This window comes from Mercenaria mercenaria, unplaced genomic scaffold (assembly GCF_021730395.1).
Source record: "Mercenaria mercenaria strain notata unplaced genomic scaffold, MADL_Memer_1 contig_1720, whole genome shotgun sequence".
In the NCBI taxonomy this organism is placed as follows: Eukaryota; Metazoa; Mollusca; class Bivalvia; order Venerida; family Veneridae; genus Mercenaria; species Mercenaria mercenaria.
Genome location: NW_026459721.1, coordinates 7,790 through 22,355, shown reverse-complemented (window position 1 = coordinate 22,355; position 14,566 = coordinate 7,790). Strand labels below are relative to the sequence as shown.

At 34.6% G+C, this 14,566-nt stretch overlaps 1 protein-coding gene across 1 annotated transcript in view; it reads right to left on the bottom strand.

The window, feature by feature from the left end:
• The window catches only part of LOC128551806 (E3 ubiquitin-protein ligase DZIP3-like), a gene marked incomplete at its 3' end in the record, with an annotated part of 33,204 nt that extends 22,279 nt beyond the window's left edge, over positions 1-10,925 (bottom strand). The window contains exon 1 of the mRNA XM_053532721.1: positions 10,691-10,925. The remainder of the gene's footprint in view (positions 1-10,690) is intronic.
• Between the last annotated feature and the right edge of the window lie 3,641 nt (positions 10,926-14,566).

Here is a 14,566-nt window from a genome sequence, read left to right as displayed (position 1 = left end):
TTTCAGACAATGTCTGATCTGATATATTAAAGTAAACATGTCCTACTGCAGCCATTTCAGACAATGTCTGATCTGATATATTAAAGTAAACATGTCCTACTGCAGCCATTTCAGACAATGTCTGATCTGATATATTAAAGTAAACAAGTTCTATTGCAGCCATTTCAGACAATGTCTGATCTGACATATTAAAGTAAACAAGTTCTATTGTACCCATTCCAGACAATGTCTGATCTGACATATTAAAGTAAACAAGTTCTATTGTACCCATTCCAGACAATGTCTGATCTGATATATTAAAGTAAACAAGTTCTATTGTACCCATTCCAGACAATGTCTGATCTGATTTATTAAAGTAAACAAGTTCTATTGTACCCATTCCAGACAATGTCTGATCTGATTTATTAAAGTAAACAAGTTCTATTGTACCCATTCCAGACAATGTCTGATCTGATTTATTAAAGTAAACAAGTTCTACTGTAGCCATTCCAGACAATGTCTGATCTGATATATTAAAGTAAACAAGTTCTACTGTAGCCATTCCAGACAATGTCTGATCTGATATATTAAAGTAAACATGTCCTATTGCAGCCATTTCAGACAATGTCTGATCTGATATATTAAAGTAAACAAGTTCTATTGCAGCCATTTCAGACAATGTCTGATCTGATTTATTAAAGTAAACATGTTCTACTGTAGCCATTCCAGACAATGTCTGATCTGATATATTAAAGTAAACATGTTCTACTGTAGCCATTCCAGACAATGTCTGATCTGATATATTAAAGTAAACATGTCCTATTGCAGCCATTTCAGACAATGTCTGATCTGATATATTAAAATAAAATAGTTCTATTGTAGCCATTTCAGACAATGTCTGATCTGATATATAAAAGTCAACATGTCCTATTGCAGCCATTCCAGACAATGTCTGATCTGATATATTAAAGTAAATCAGGCAATGTCTGATCTGATATATTAAAGTAAACAAGTTCTATTGTAGCAATTTCAGACAATGTCTGATCTGATATATTAAAGTAAACGCGTCCTATTGCAGCCATTTCAGACAATATCTGATCTGATATATTAAAGTAAACAAGTTCTATTGTAGCAATTTCAGACAATGTCTGATCTGATATATTAAAGTAAACGCGTCCTATTGCAGCCATTTCAGACAATATCTGATCTGATATATTAAAGAAAACGCGTCCTATTGCAGCCATTTCAGACAATATCTGATCTGATATATTAAAGTAAACGCGTCCTATTGCAGCAATTTCAGACAATATCTGATCTGATTTATTAAAGTAAACGCGTCCTATTGCAGCAATTTCAGACAATGTCTGATCTGATATATTAAAGTAAACATGTCCTATTGCATCCAGATCAGACAATGTCTGATCTGATATATTAAAGTAAACATGTCCTATTGCAGCCAGATCAGACAATGTCTGATCTGATATATTAAAGTAAACATGTCCTATTGCAGCCATTCCAGACAATGTCTGATCTGATATATTAAAGTAAACATGTCCTATTGCAGCCATTTCAGACAATGTCTGATCTGATATATTAAAGTAAACATGTCCTATTGCAGCCATTTCAGACAATGTCTGATCTGATATATTAAAGTAAACAAGTTCTATTGCAGCAATTCCAGACAATGTCTGATCTGAAATATTAAAGTAAACAAGTTCTATTGCAGCCATTCCAGACAATATCTGATCAGATATATTAAAGTGAACGTACCCTATTTCAGGCATTCCAGACAATATTTGATATGATATATTAAAAAAAATATGTCATATTTCAACCATTGCAGACAATATCTACTCTGATATATTAAAGTAAACATGCCCATTTGAAGCCATTCCTGACAATACCTGGTCTGATATGTTAAAGTAAACATGTCCTATTGCAACTTTTCCAGATAATTTCTGATCTGATATATTAAAGTGAAGGTACCCTAGTTCAGGCATCCCAGAGAATATCCGATCTGATATATTAAAAAACATGTCCTATTGCAGCCATTCCAGACAATATCTGATCTGATACAATGTAGTAAACGTGCCCTATTGCAGCAAAAATGTCCTTTTTTCAGCCATTCAAGACAATATCTGATATGACATGTTAAAGTTAACATGTCCTATTGCAGTTATTCCAGGCAACATCTGATCTGATATGCTAAAGTAAATATGTCCTTTTTCAGCCATTCAAGACAATATCTGATCTGATATATTGAAGTAAACATGTACTATTGCATCCTTTCTAGACAATATCTGGTATTTTAAAGTAAACATGTCCTATTGCAGCCATTCCAGACAATATCTGATCTGATATCTTAAAATAATATCCTGATATTTGGCTGTATTACATGTATCATAATGTATTCTAATATAATGGAAACAATTTCGCTAAATCATAGTGTTAGAAATTAAGTAGACATTCTTGTCTGTGGAGACTAAGGCGACACAAATACAATATCTGCAGTAACGTCATTTGACTACTTCATCATATTCGAAATCAATTAAAAAATTACGTAATTAATGAATTTGTTTTCAAAATCAGAGAAGATTTTACAGTAAAAGCAGTTAGTAAGATATTTAGGTGAGCATACTACGGTAAGTTGATCGGCATGATAATGGCTTTTAAATATTTTATTTTTAAAGTTTGTTCCTTTTCGTGATAGGGTAATTATTGTACTTGTTATGCATTTTGACAGATTTTTTTAAATAAACAGGCAACTGGATTAGACGAGAGATGGATGCAGGCACTGCAACCGAGTTGTGGCTTTCGTTTAAACATATTTTATTTCAGAAATTTATGAAATCTTTACAAAACATTCATTAGTTAAGGAACTGGACAGAAAGTTATTATAGTTTCGGTTGTCCTCTCCAAAGCGTGGTGGCTTTAAAGCTTGCCAATGTGGCAGTTTCTGCAGACATAGGGCAACTGCATGAAGAATGTTGGCAAACTGACCTTCGTTAATGCGGTTTTGTTAACTATGTCTTCTGGAAGTTTTACTAGCGGTTATGGAAAATAAACTAGAAGGACGTTACATAATGTTTTTTGTTTTTATCGAGTTTTAATAAGGGTAATTAAAGTATGCCCTCGCCAAGAAACACTTTCCTCTGAATTAAATATTATCAAAAACAGATTGATAAAAATGTAACAAAAGTTACCTTAGTTAAGTTTGTTTATTCCCATTGATTGTGCCTCCAAAAGCTATAATCAATTGTCGAGTTGTTTAAAAATGTAGACTCTTCATCAATATCTTCATGTAATCACAACACTTAAAGCTTTCCGGTTGATAACACACTTTGTAATATTAGCTTTTCTCCTTCACTGTGAGCCGCGCCATGAGAAAGCCAACATAGTGGCTTTGCGACCAGCATGGATCCAGACGAATTTGCACATTCGCGCAGTCTGGCCAGGATCCATGCTGTTCGCTAACGGTTTCTCTAATTGCAATAGGCTTTGCATGCACGCGAACAGCATGGATCCTGACCAGACTGCGCGGATGCGCAGGCTGGTCTGAATCAATGCTGGTCGCAAACGCACTATGTTGGTTTTCTCATCCCCAGCTTTTATTAAATTAAATTTGTGAATATTTTTACACATATGGTAGTATACATCAACTCCTCTTCAATTTCATGTGAAAATATTTATTCTTACTGAACATCTTCTTGCTTCCAATTTTGTTTTAAAAGTATCACCATGGCTTATATTGAACATAAAGTGAAAATCACTAAACTTTTCAATTTCTTTTACTTTAGAGGCAAATAAACTATATTTTCCAAAACATGACAACTTATTTACACATATGTAGGTGTTCTTGACTTTACAGGAGTTTTTTTTATTCTATAGCAGAGGCCGAGTATCGGCCTTGTCCCACAGCCGAGGATTTCCCCCACAGCCAAGGATTTCCCCTACCGCAGTCGAAATTCCCCTACGTCCGAAATTCCCCCACGTCCGAAATTCCCTCCTCCAAAATCGTAAACAAAGCAATGGAGATTACTCCCAGCGATTTTCCCGACCGAATATCGGACCCGTTCACAATTGCAGACGGTCTTTCACAATTTTCAATGGGTGTGAAAACCTTTAGAAATAGTAGAAAAATGTTAGAAGAGCGTTCAGTGGACCCGAGGTTCCGGTTTTGACCAGCGAAAATCGATAAACACTCGTATCTGACCCGCACATAATATGCCGTGGGCGTCTGCTTGTCTCGCGGTAATACTCTTTGATGCGTAACGAGTTCGAAAGCTCTGACCCTTGTCAATCAAAATGCCAGTGAACTTCATACTGTTTGTCGACACCAGCGTAAGTATGACAGTAGGCGGAGCGTCGTATGTTAATTAGCTACTGACAGATGTCAATCACGCCACGTGCCGACTGACACGTGGTTATCATCAGTATGTAATATAGATGATTGATAAACAATACAGCGTCAGATTATCGTGTTTGTACCTCTTGTTAATTAGCGGTAACAGCTTATGCTGTATTTTGTAATATGTGTTGTTAATTTAAAGTAATTATTTTATGTGCTTGATTCGATTAAATAAGCCGGTCGGCCGTTACGCAAATTTATTATCTTTGCCGAGGTATTTTGCTAGAGCAAAATAAAATATAAATGTTTTAAGTAATCAGATATTATAAGAATGGAATAGTTCTGGTGAAAAGATGAAATTTAAAACAGGTATTTTATCAAGAATTTTTAATGTTTGCTTTCGTTTTTTCATATTTGTCACACGTTTTCGCGATCGTGATTTTCGGACTTTTTATCCTTTCTTACAAGATTTTCTAGTACAATTGAAATAAAAAGCCAACAAAAGTATGCATTTAATAATAATATGATGACTCTTGCAAAAGCAACTCTTATTTTAAAGCATTTTTTGTGAATAAAAGCATGTGACCTTTAAATATTCAATGATTTGAGCATTTCAACTCTCCCCACCCACCTTGTTACAATGATAAGTGAACATTAGTGCAAGTCCATCTATTGCTTAGTGACAGTGTGTATAGTTGCTAAAAGTTGCAAGAATATGTAATAAAAACATAGTTTAAAGTGTTAATTATGCATAATTGTAAATTCCCCCCGAGTGAAAAAATCCCCCAAAACTGCTCGTCGCGCGCTATTTTCTTCCCCCAATGACAGGCTGGGGCCTCTTCCCCCAGTCGTAAAAAAAACCCTGCTTTATAAACAATACAATGGTATATTTATAATTGTAATAGGGTAATAGCTTCTTGCTTCTATTTAACGTCAAAGAGTATCAAGAAATTAAAAACTGTTGGATTTCTTAAGTTCTGATGTTACTTAAACGGTGATAATTTATGGAACTCATATACCATCAAATGACCTACGATTCAATATAGATTGTGGAAATAATAATGTTTATATTTGTCTCAATAGACAAAAATAGAAAAAAGTAACAGAACAGAATAGAACAGAGATTTGAATTTTCACCCAACTGTTAAAGTGATTGCAACTGTGTGGTATGAGAACAATACGAATCAACATAAATTACATTATTTCCGACTGAAAGCGAAATATCTTTTGAACATTGAAACATTCGACGACAGGAGAAGAGCTACGTCGAAAAATAATTTTCTCATGAAATAGCGTAATTTGCAAGTAAGGCGCTCATTGAAAGCTGGTGAGAGGAGGAGAGAATGTGTACATTTATCTGCACAAAAGACACAGCATGGTTTCCACGCTGTGCAAAGAAAGGGTGAAATTAACAGACGCGCAATATCGTGTCTATTTTAGAAATGAAATCCAAGCTTAAAACAAAACAAAACAAAACACAAAAACAACAGCAACAAAAACATTTTATGATAGCATGCTTTTCGTGAGTTTGCACGTAAGGATTATCTCTTTAATACGACCTACATTTTTGTCACGGTTTTGTTCGTGGATAGCATGCAAAATAGCCACCTTTACAGCTAAAGACTTTAGTTTACACGATGAATTTGATTTCATGATTGAATTGTATAATATGTACAAACACATATCTGAATGGCATATTTGATTTATGTATATCATTGATTATACAAGTAACTCAGACACTATAAATAAGTAGGCAGGGTAAATCAGAGCTTTCTTTAAAAAACCAAAAAGTGAGTTCGGATCTCAATGATACATATACACCAATGCTGATAAGAACATTCAGAAACTTGATTCATAATGAAATAGATTCTTTCTTTCCTTGATTTCTATGGAAAACCTAGGATCAAGGCCAGTTAATAAAACATGTGTGCGTGTTTTAGTGGCGTGTATGTTTTTTTTTAGTTTGTTAAATTGATCGGATTTTTTGGCTATTGCCTGTCAAAAACAGTGATTGCATTGTTTATTACATTATTTTATCACGTTTTAAAGAGTAATCTTCTTGGCATGAAAGTTAAACAAAAGTACCATTATATGGACAAGAACAATCAAACACAATTGGAATACATGTATCTTCAAACAAGTTTCGTTTTTCTCGAGGAAAACTATTATACATGCTTTTGTGGGAAAGCTCGTTTATGAAATAATTCTCGGATTTCAATGTTTAGCAGGATTCAAAGTTTCAAAAGAAAAGAAATTTATCTAAATGCTTTCATTTTCTGTTACATGACAACACGAGTTTCGCTATATCATATGCTAAAGTGCATTTTATCTGACCTGGCGGGGCGTGGTTACGCGACGGTCCACTACATTTTTTTGCAGGGTATGTAGTACATGTAACCAATGTAGCAGTGAATTTTAGTCGTTGGTTACCGAAGATTACGGAACGAAACAATTATATTGCTCTACCTATTTTGCTCGTATTTTGAGATTATCATTATTTGCATATGTCAGAGATTAACTCCGCCCCGCCAGGTCAAATAAAACGGACTATAACATAATGATTTTTTACAGAAATGTTTTATATCTTTACAAGAATAATATCTTTATATGAATCTATAACACATGATTTATATCAAAAACTGCCAACATGTTTTGTTACTTTCTATGGAGTAGCATGCGAGCTTAATTGCCGTGTATTACCTAAAGCAAAATTTTAGATCAATGCAAAATCCATGACAAAACAATTATTGACTCGGGTCATGATTGACACGACCTTAGCTAATGCAAGGGAGACAATCTAATTTGAAGGGAATTGCTTTAACACAGTCAATAATTAAGGGAGAGAATTCTTGCAAATTCTCGTTAAAAGCAGACCATGCATGGCGCGGCTCATATGTAGTCGGGACAGTGCAAATAAGCAATCCTCAAGGAGCTCCGCTCCTACACAACTATCCAAAGACCCGGTTGTATCAAGCAAATCATACAACAGTGTACCCAGTAAGTTATCTCGTGTCAAAGCACGAAGAGTCTGAGGATGTGACAGTTCAACGTTCTGAATTTAGGTATAAAATGAAACTTTCTGAGATGCTCTCGAGTGTCTTCCACCTAACTTAGATGCTTGTACTGGTTTCTTCCCATGAAAAACTGCTTCGCATGTATCAGTGCTATACACCGGGTACGTTAAACAACCAGTCTATTCACATTTCTTTCTATCTGTTCTGGGGGGCTTTATCTCATTCTGTCCCTCTGGTCAGATTGCTCTGTGTCTGTACGAGTAGAGGATGGCTGCGTTTGCTGTGTGTAAAGCGCCGTTGAAAGTGTTTATCATGCAAATGGCGCTATATAAATCTGGTATAATAATAATAATAATAATAATAATAATATCAATGACAGTGTCATGATCACTCTGGATCGCTCACCTGAGTAATATGAGCTATGTACATGCTTCAAATGTCAAAGTGATGCTCAGATATTAAGAACGTAGGTCAGTAGGTCACATTCATGGTCACTGAAAGTCAGTTTGAAAATCTGTGTGCAAAATTGTATATGTCTTCTTAATTTCAAGGTTGTATATTAAAAAACAAGAAAGTAGGTCAGTAGGTCAAATTTATGTCACTGAAAGTCAGTATCAAGATCGGTGTGCAAAACTGTACATGACATCTAAATTCCAAGGCTGTATCTTAAAAAACAACAAGGAAGTAGGTCAGTAAGTCACATCCATGGTCACTGAAAGTCAGTATTTAGATCGGTGTGCAAAACTGTACATGTCTTCCAAATTTCATAGCTGTATCTTAAAAAATAAGAAAGTAGGTCAGTAGGTCGAGGTCAAGTGACCCCTAATCACTTGGGATCATCAGGTAATTATAATTAAACTGTCTATGAAATATGATCTGATAGTTTTTGAGTATTTTTTCCTAAATAACTTATGAATTATACATATAACAAGTGATCCCCGGTACGGGGCCTTTTTTCATCCCAGGAACATAATTCAAACAATATTGTTAGAGATCAACTAGGCAATGATACATACCAAATATCTAAGGCATAGACCTTGAACTTTTAGACAAGAAGATTTTTTTTTCGGCGTTAGCTGTATAACATGGATTTTGACCATATATTCTATAGTAATCGGGGCACGGAACAAGTGCGCGTTGAAAAGATAAACCACTTATTACTAAGTCTTGAATGACATTGAATATCAGAAGGCACATATTAAATAGAGGATATTTAGTAGTTTTGTTACCTAAAACCTAAAATGATTTATTCTAATTTTAAAATATTTAGTAATTTATCATCGCAAGAGAAATCGAAAGTATACTTCATCCCCCGTTGCGTACCCCGCTTAGATAAGCTGAACAATCTTAAATTTCATGAGACTAATGACTGTGCAAACGACAACAATGTGCAAATTAAGTTCTAATATATATATAATTATATATTTAAGTATTTACCTATTACTTTACCCCAATAAAAAAATGCCAACAGTTATTGAAGTCCTCCCAAACTGCAAATATTCAACTGACTTCAAGTTGATTTTTTGCTTTAAGTTTTATCAAAACTGAGAACTTAATCGAGTTATTAGAATTGTTGGAGCCACAAGTGATTCAAAAGCTTCTAGGTTTTTTTTTATTTCTACTCATATTAAGTTTATGCGGGTCGAGATTTGTGCAAGTGGGTTACTTATGGGGGATTCTGACCCAACACGAAATTATTTCAGGATCAAATCATTTTGACCTTCTATCACTAAAAGGATACCTATTGATCATTTAACTTTGCTACTTAATTGAAATATTTGCAAATAAATCATGTGTTCATAGATGCATATCCAAATCTTTTCTGTCTGTACATTCTGTTTAATTCTGATTTTTTCCATGCGCCAAACCTTATTACCTCTACGCCGTTTGTCGTTTAAAAGACATTTCTTGTTTCTTATATATGTCTATATAAAACTTGGGACCCCTAGGTGGGGCCTCTTTTCAACTAAAGGGCATAATTTGAATAATCTACCAGAGGACCACTAGGCAATGTAACATACCAAATATCAAAAGTCTGGGCCTTTCTGTTTCAGACAAGAAGATTTTTAAAGTTTTTCCTATACAAGTCTATATATTCCATGTGACCACGGCTTGGCCGGGGCCATATTTGACCCTGGAGCTATATATTTAAAAATGTTTTTAAAGGACCACTAGATGATGCTACAAACAAAATATCAAAGCTCTAGTTACACTGGTTTTGTACAAGAAGATTTTCAAAGTTTTTCCCCCTTTATAGGTTTATATAAATCGTGTGACCCCCGGGACGGGGCTATATTTGACCCTAGGGGAATAATTTGAACAAATTTGGTAGAGAACTACTAGATAATGCTACATTTCAAATATCAAAACCCGTGGATTTGTGGTTTTGGAAGTTTTTCCCTGTATAAGTCTATGTAAACAATGTAACCTCAACGCGGGAACCATATCTGACCCTAGGGGGAACCCCCCCCCCCCCCCCCCGTGCGGAACCTTAGGGATTATTTGAACAGACTTGGTAGAGGACCATTAGATGATGCCACATACCACATATCAAAGCCCTAGCTACTGTGGTTTTGGACAAGTAGATTTCTAAAGTTTTTCCTTTCTGTTGCCATGGCAACCAGAATTCTGTGTGGAATTAATTTCTTTGACTAATTTAAATAAGGATCATGCAAGGGACATTACTGTGAAGTTTCATCAAAATTTGACTGGTGGTTTAGGCTGGGAGGTGTTGACGGACGACGCCTGACGCCGGACAATCAACGACCACAAAAGTTCACCCTTGAGCACTTCGTGCAATAATGTATTTATACCACCAGGCATTAATTGAAGCAGCTGGAATGTTGGACGAAGGCCTCGGGTATACCACCAAGCATCGTTTAGGCAGCTTGCATGTTGGGTGAAGGCCATATGTATAATAACAGGCACTATTTAGCGAAGTATGTCGAAGGAGGGCATCGGGTATACTCCTAGGCATTACTGAGACAGCTTGAATGTCTCAGGAGGGCCTTAGGTATACTATCAGGCAGTAACTGAGCATCTGATAGAACGGCCGGCCAGCTGTATGGCTTTTTAACGTTAACTATCTACTGCAAAAGTTAATTTAGTTTTGTTCTATTTCTTACGGTTAACGTCAAACACAAGGAAAATGTAAGTTGAAAAGACACACTGAAAAATTATCACTATTCACGGGACACTTACTTTCATGGATTTCTAGATTATGATATCTTTAGCATTTAACATTGACAAATATCCCCACATAAAAATAACATTTCTTTTTGCCGAAAACACGAAATTATATGGCAACAAAATGGAATAATTTCACAGTAATAAGTAAAACAACACTTACTATTTAATTGTCTGCATTTTGTATCATGGTCCTCAAAATTTAATTGGTCACACGTGCAGCCTAAGTAAGCCAAGAGAAAGACGTCCTCATCATTGACTTGTATATTTTTTTTTACTTAACGGTGTATATTATTAAAAATGACTTGTAATATACATTTGTAAAAAAAAATCCTTAAATATAGTTTCAATTGTTAAAGAAGCAAGCAAATTTTTACGAAAACAGGAATGCATTTGGTTTGAACAAAATGATATTATCTTTCGTGAAAATATCAATAATATCACCTTATACATATAAAGAGGAAGAAAAAATATCAATATAAACTCACGTACGACAAGTGTTTAATTCCGATGTTAAAGGCTTCTAGGATGATAATTTACATACACTTAAATAAGTTCAGAAGTTCACATTCAAGTTACATGAAGTATAGGAAATAACAATATTAACAGTTACTACACAATTGTATCTGTGTTTAATATCATTCATAAGGGGGAAGCAGACCATTATATGAAAGCCAGTGCGAGATTCAAAGATCGTTACAGTTATGTATTGACTAATTAGTTTCAGATATACGATCAACATGAGCTTTCAAAGGAACTATAGGTGAGAAAAAAACCCAAAGGATTTAAACATTCAGTCGTCGGCTTAAAAATTATAAAGATCTCAGACTATAATAAACACTATACTTACCAGAAAAACCAGTCTAAACTGAATATTTTCTCGAGAACTATATATTATCTAGCACAATATGATACTGAACATTATATATTATTTACATTATATACTATGGAGCTCCGTTCACTACAATATAATACGGAACATTATATACTATCTAGCTCCGTTCACTACAATATGATACTGAACATTATATACTATCTAGCTCCGTTCACTACAATATGATACTGAACAATATATACTATCTAGCTCCGTTCACTACAATATAATACGGAACATTATATACTATCTAGCTCCGTTCACTACAATATGATACTGAACATTATATACTATCTAGCTCCGTTCACTACAACATGATACTGAACAATATATACTATCTAGATCCGTTCTCTACAATATGATACTGAACATTATATACTATCTAGCCCTGTCACTACAATATGATACTGAACATTATACTATACTATCTACCTCCGTTCACTACAATATGATACTGAACACTATATACTATCTACCTCCATTCACTACAATATGACACTGAACATTATATACTATCTAGCTCTGTCACTACAATATGATACTGAACAATATATACTATCTAGCTCCGTTCTCTACAATATAATACTGAACATAATGTACTATCTAGCTCTGTCACTACAATATGATACTGAACATCATACTATACTATCTTCCTCCGATCACTACAATATGATACTGAACACTATATACTATCTACCTCCGTTCACTACAATATGATACTGAACATAATATACTATCTACCTCCGTTCACTACAATATAATACTGAACATAATATACTATCTACCTCCGTTCACTACAATATGATACTGAACATTATATACTATCTAGCTCCGTTCCCTACAATATGATACAGAACAATATATACTATCTAGCTCCGTTCTCTACAATATGATACTAAACATAATGTTCTATCTAGCTCTGTCACTACAATATGATACTGAACACTATATACTATCTAGCTCCGTTCACTACAAGATGACACAGAGCATTATATACTATCTACCTCCGTTCACTACAATATGATACTGAACATTATATACTATCTAGCTCTGTCACTACAATATGATACTGAACACTATATTCTATGTAGCTCTGTTCTCTACAATATGATACTGAACACTATATACTATGTAGCTCTGTCACTACAATATGATACTGAACACTATATACTATGTAGCTCTGTTCTCTACAATATGATACTGAATATTATAGACTATCTACCTCCGTTCACTACAATATGATACTGAACACTATATACTATCTAACTCCGTTCACTACAATATGACACTGAACAATATATACTATCTACCTCCGTTCACTACAATATGATACTGAACATTATATACTTTCTAGCTCTGTCACTACAATATGATACTGAACATTATAAAATATCTACCTCCGTTCACTGCAATATGATACTGAATATTATATACTATCTACCTCCGTTCACTGCAATATGTTACTGAACATTATATACTATCTAGCTCTTTCACTACAATATGATACTGAACATTATATACTATCTACCTCCGTTCACTGCAATATGATACTGAATATTATATACTATCTACCTCCGTTTACTACAATAGGATACTGAATAATATGTACTATCTACCTCCGTTCACTACAATATGACAGACTTGTTTTAGGAATTAACTTGTTTAAAGGGAGGTAACAACGATATTAACTATCCTTATTTATAACCAGCTTATTTCTTTTAAACAGACATCTTGAATATAGAACCTTCTTCATCATGAACATCATAATATTAATATGAGAAATCTTGAATTAACATATCATTGTAATCAAGACATATTCATATTCGTCAGCAGTAAATAAATACGTTTCTTCTAATACAGGTATATCATTTTAAAGCTATTCGCTCACAGCTGGGCAATAAAGAGCTTTCAAACCATCTTGAGTCCTTGACCAATTCCCCACGGATGAATTCCTTTAAACGACCGTTTATTAATAAAGCAGTTTACCTAAAATTATATTACTTTGTATACTATAAATTAAAGAGGGTCATGGAGCTTTGCGAACCCCTACCCACCCCCCCCCCCCCCCCCCCCCCCCACACACACACACACAAACTCTTTCGACCGTAATGGCTGAATTTTCTCAGAAAGAACTGTAAATAAAGGATGGAAGAGCAGGTAACCAATCGACAGTTTCCGTGTGTATACGTAATCTCCGTTTGCGGTGTCGACACTCAAGGGTTGTTAAGAAAGCTTTGTGCGCGTTGACCTAGGTATATGTCCGAAGAATGCGAATTGCTTAATTAAGATAAATTGCCGAGGGTCATTACGGGTCATCTACATTCACCTATCTGCACTGGTAAGGATTTAGTAATGGTGTGAACCTTTCAGGTGTGAACTCGTATCCAGCTGGGAAAACCATATTGGACTCGCCTGGTGGAACGTCCAATATGTTTCTTTTTCAGCTGGGTACTCGTCCAAATATATATCTCCGTATTGTACAGAACAATGTTAAATAACCTAATAATACACGTGCAGTTATAGGTATCGCACAGTACAGTTAGTTTTTGTAAACATCATGTTTGTAAACATTAAAGATTGCTTTTTGTAACCTTAACTCCGACTTCCATAATTTATGTGCATCTGTTCATCACGAAGCACTGGCCCTGAGGACTATGTATGGGAAAATATAAGAGTGAACTAAGTGTTGACTGAAAAAGGGCAATATTTATTTTGCCGAAGAATACCTTAACAAATATATATTTTCACATATCTGGGCGAAAAATACCGCCCACAATAATACCTTAACAAATATAAAATTTTTGAAATCAGGGTGGAAAAAAAACCGCCGTAAGCATATCAAGAAATGTGAATGTAGTTACATAAGATAAAAATGTCGGAGTTAAAAACAAAAATTGTCACTCAAAAGAGGAGGTGGAAAGGGAGGTGGTGGTAAGATAAAACCAAAAAGTAGCCAAAATGAACTTAGAAGAAAGAAGCGTGGTTTTCAATCTGGAAATTTTCCGAAGAAGGAAGATGCCGTTTCCCGATTGGTTAAACGGTATCACGTGATAAAAAGGAAATCCCTGATTGGCTTTTAGCGTAGTACATACATTAACATAATTCAGAATGGGACCTATACGCCCAAATGTACAACAATGACATAAATAATTTTATCTAACTATA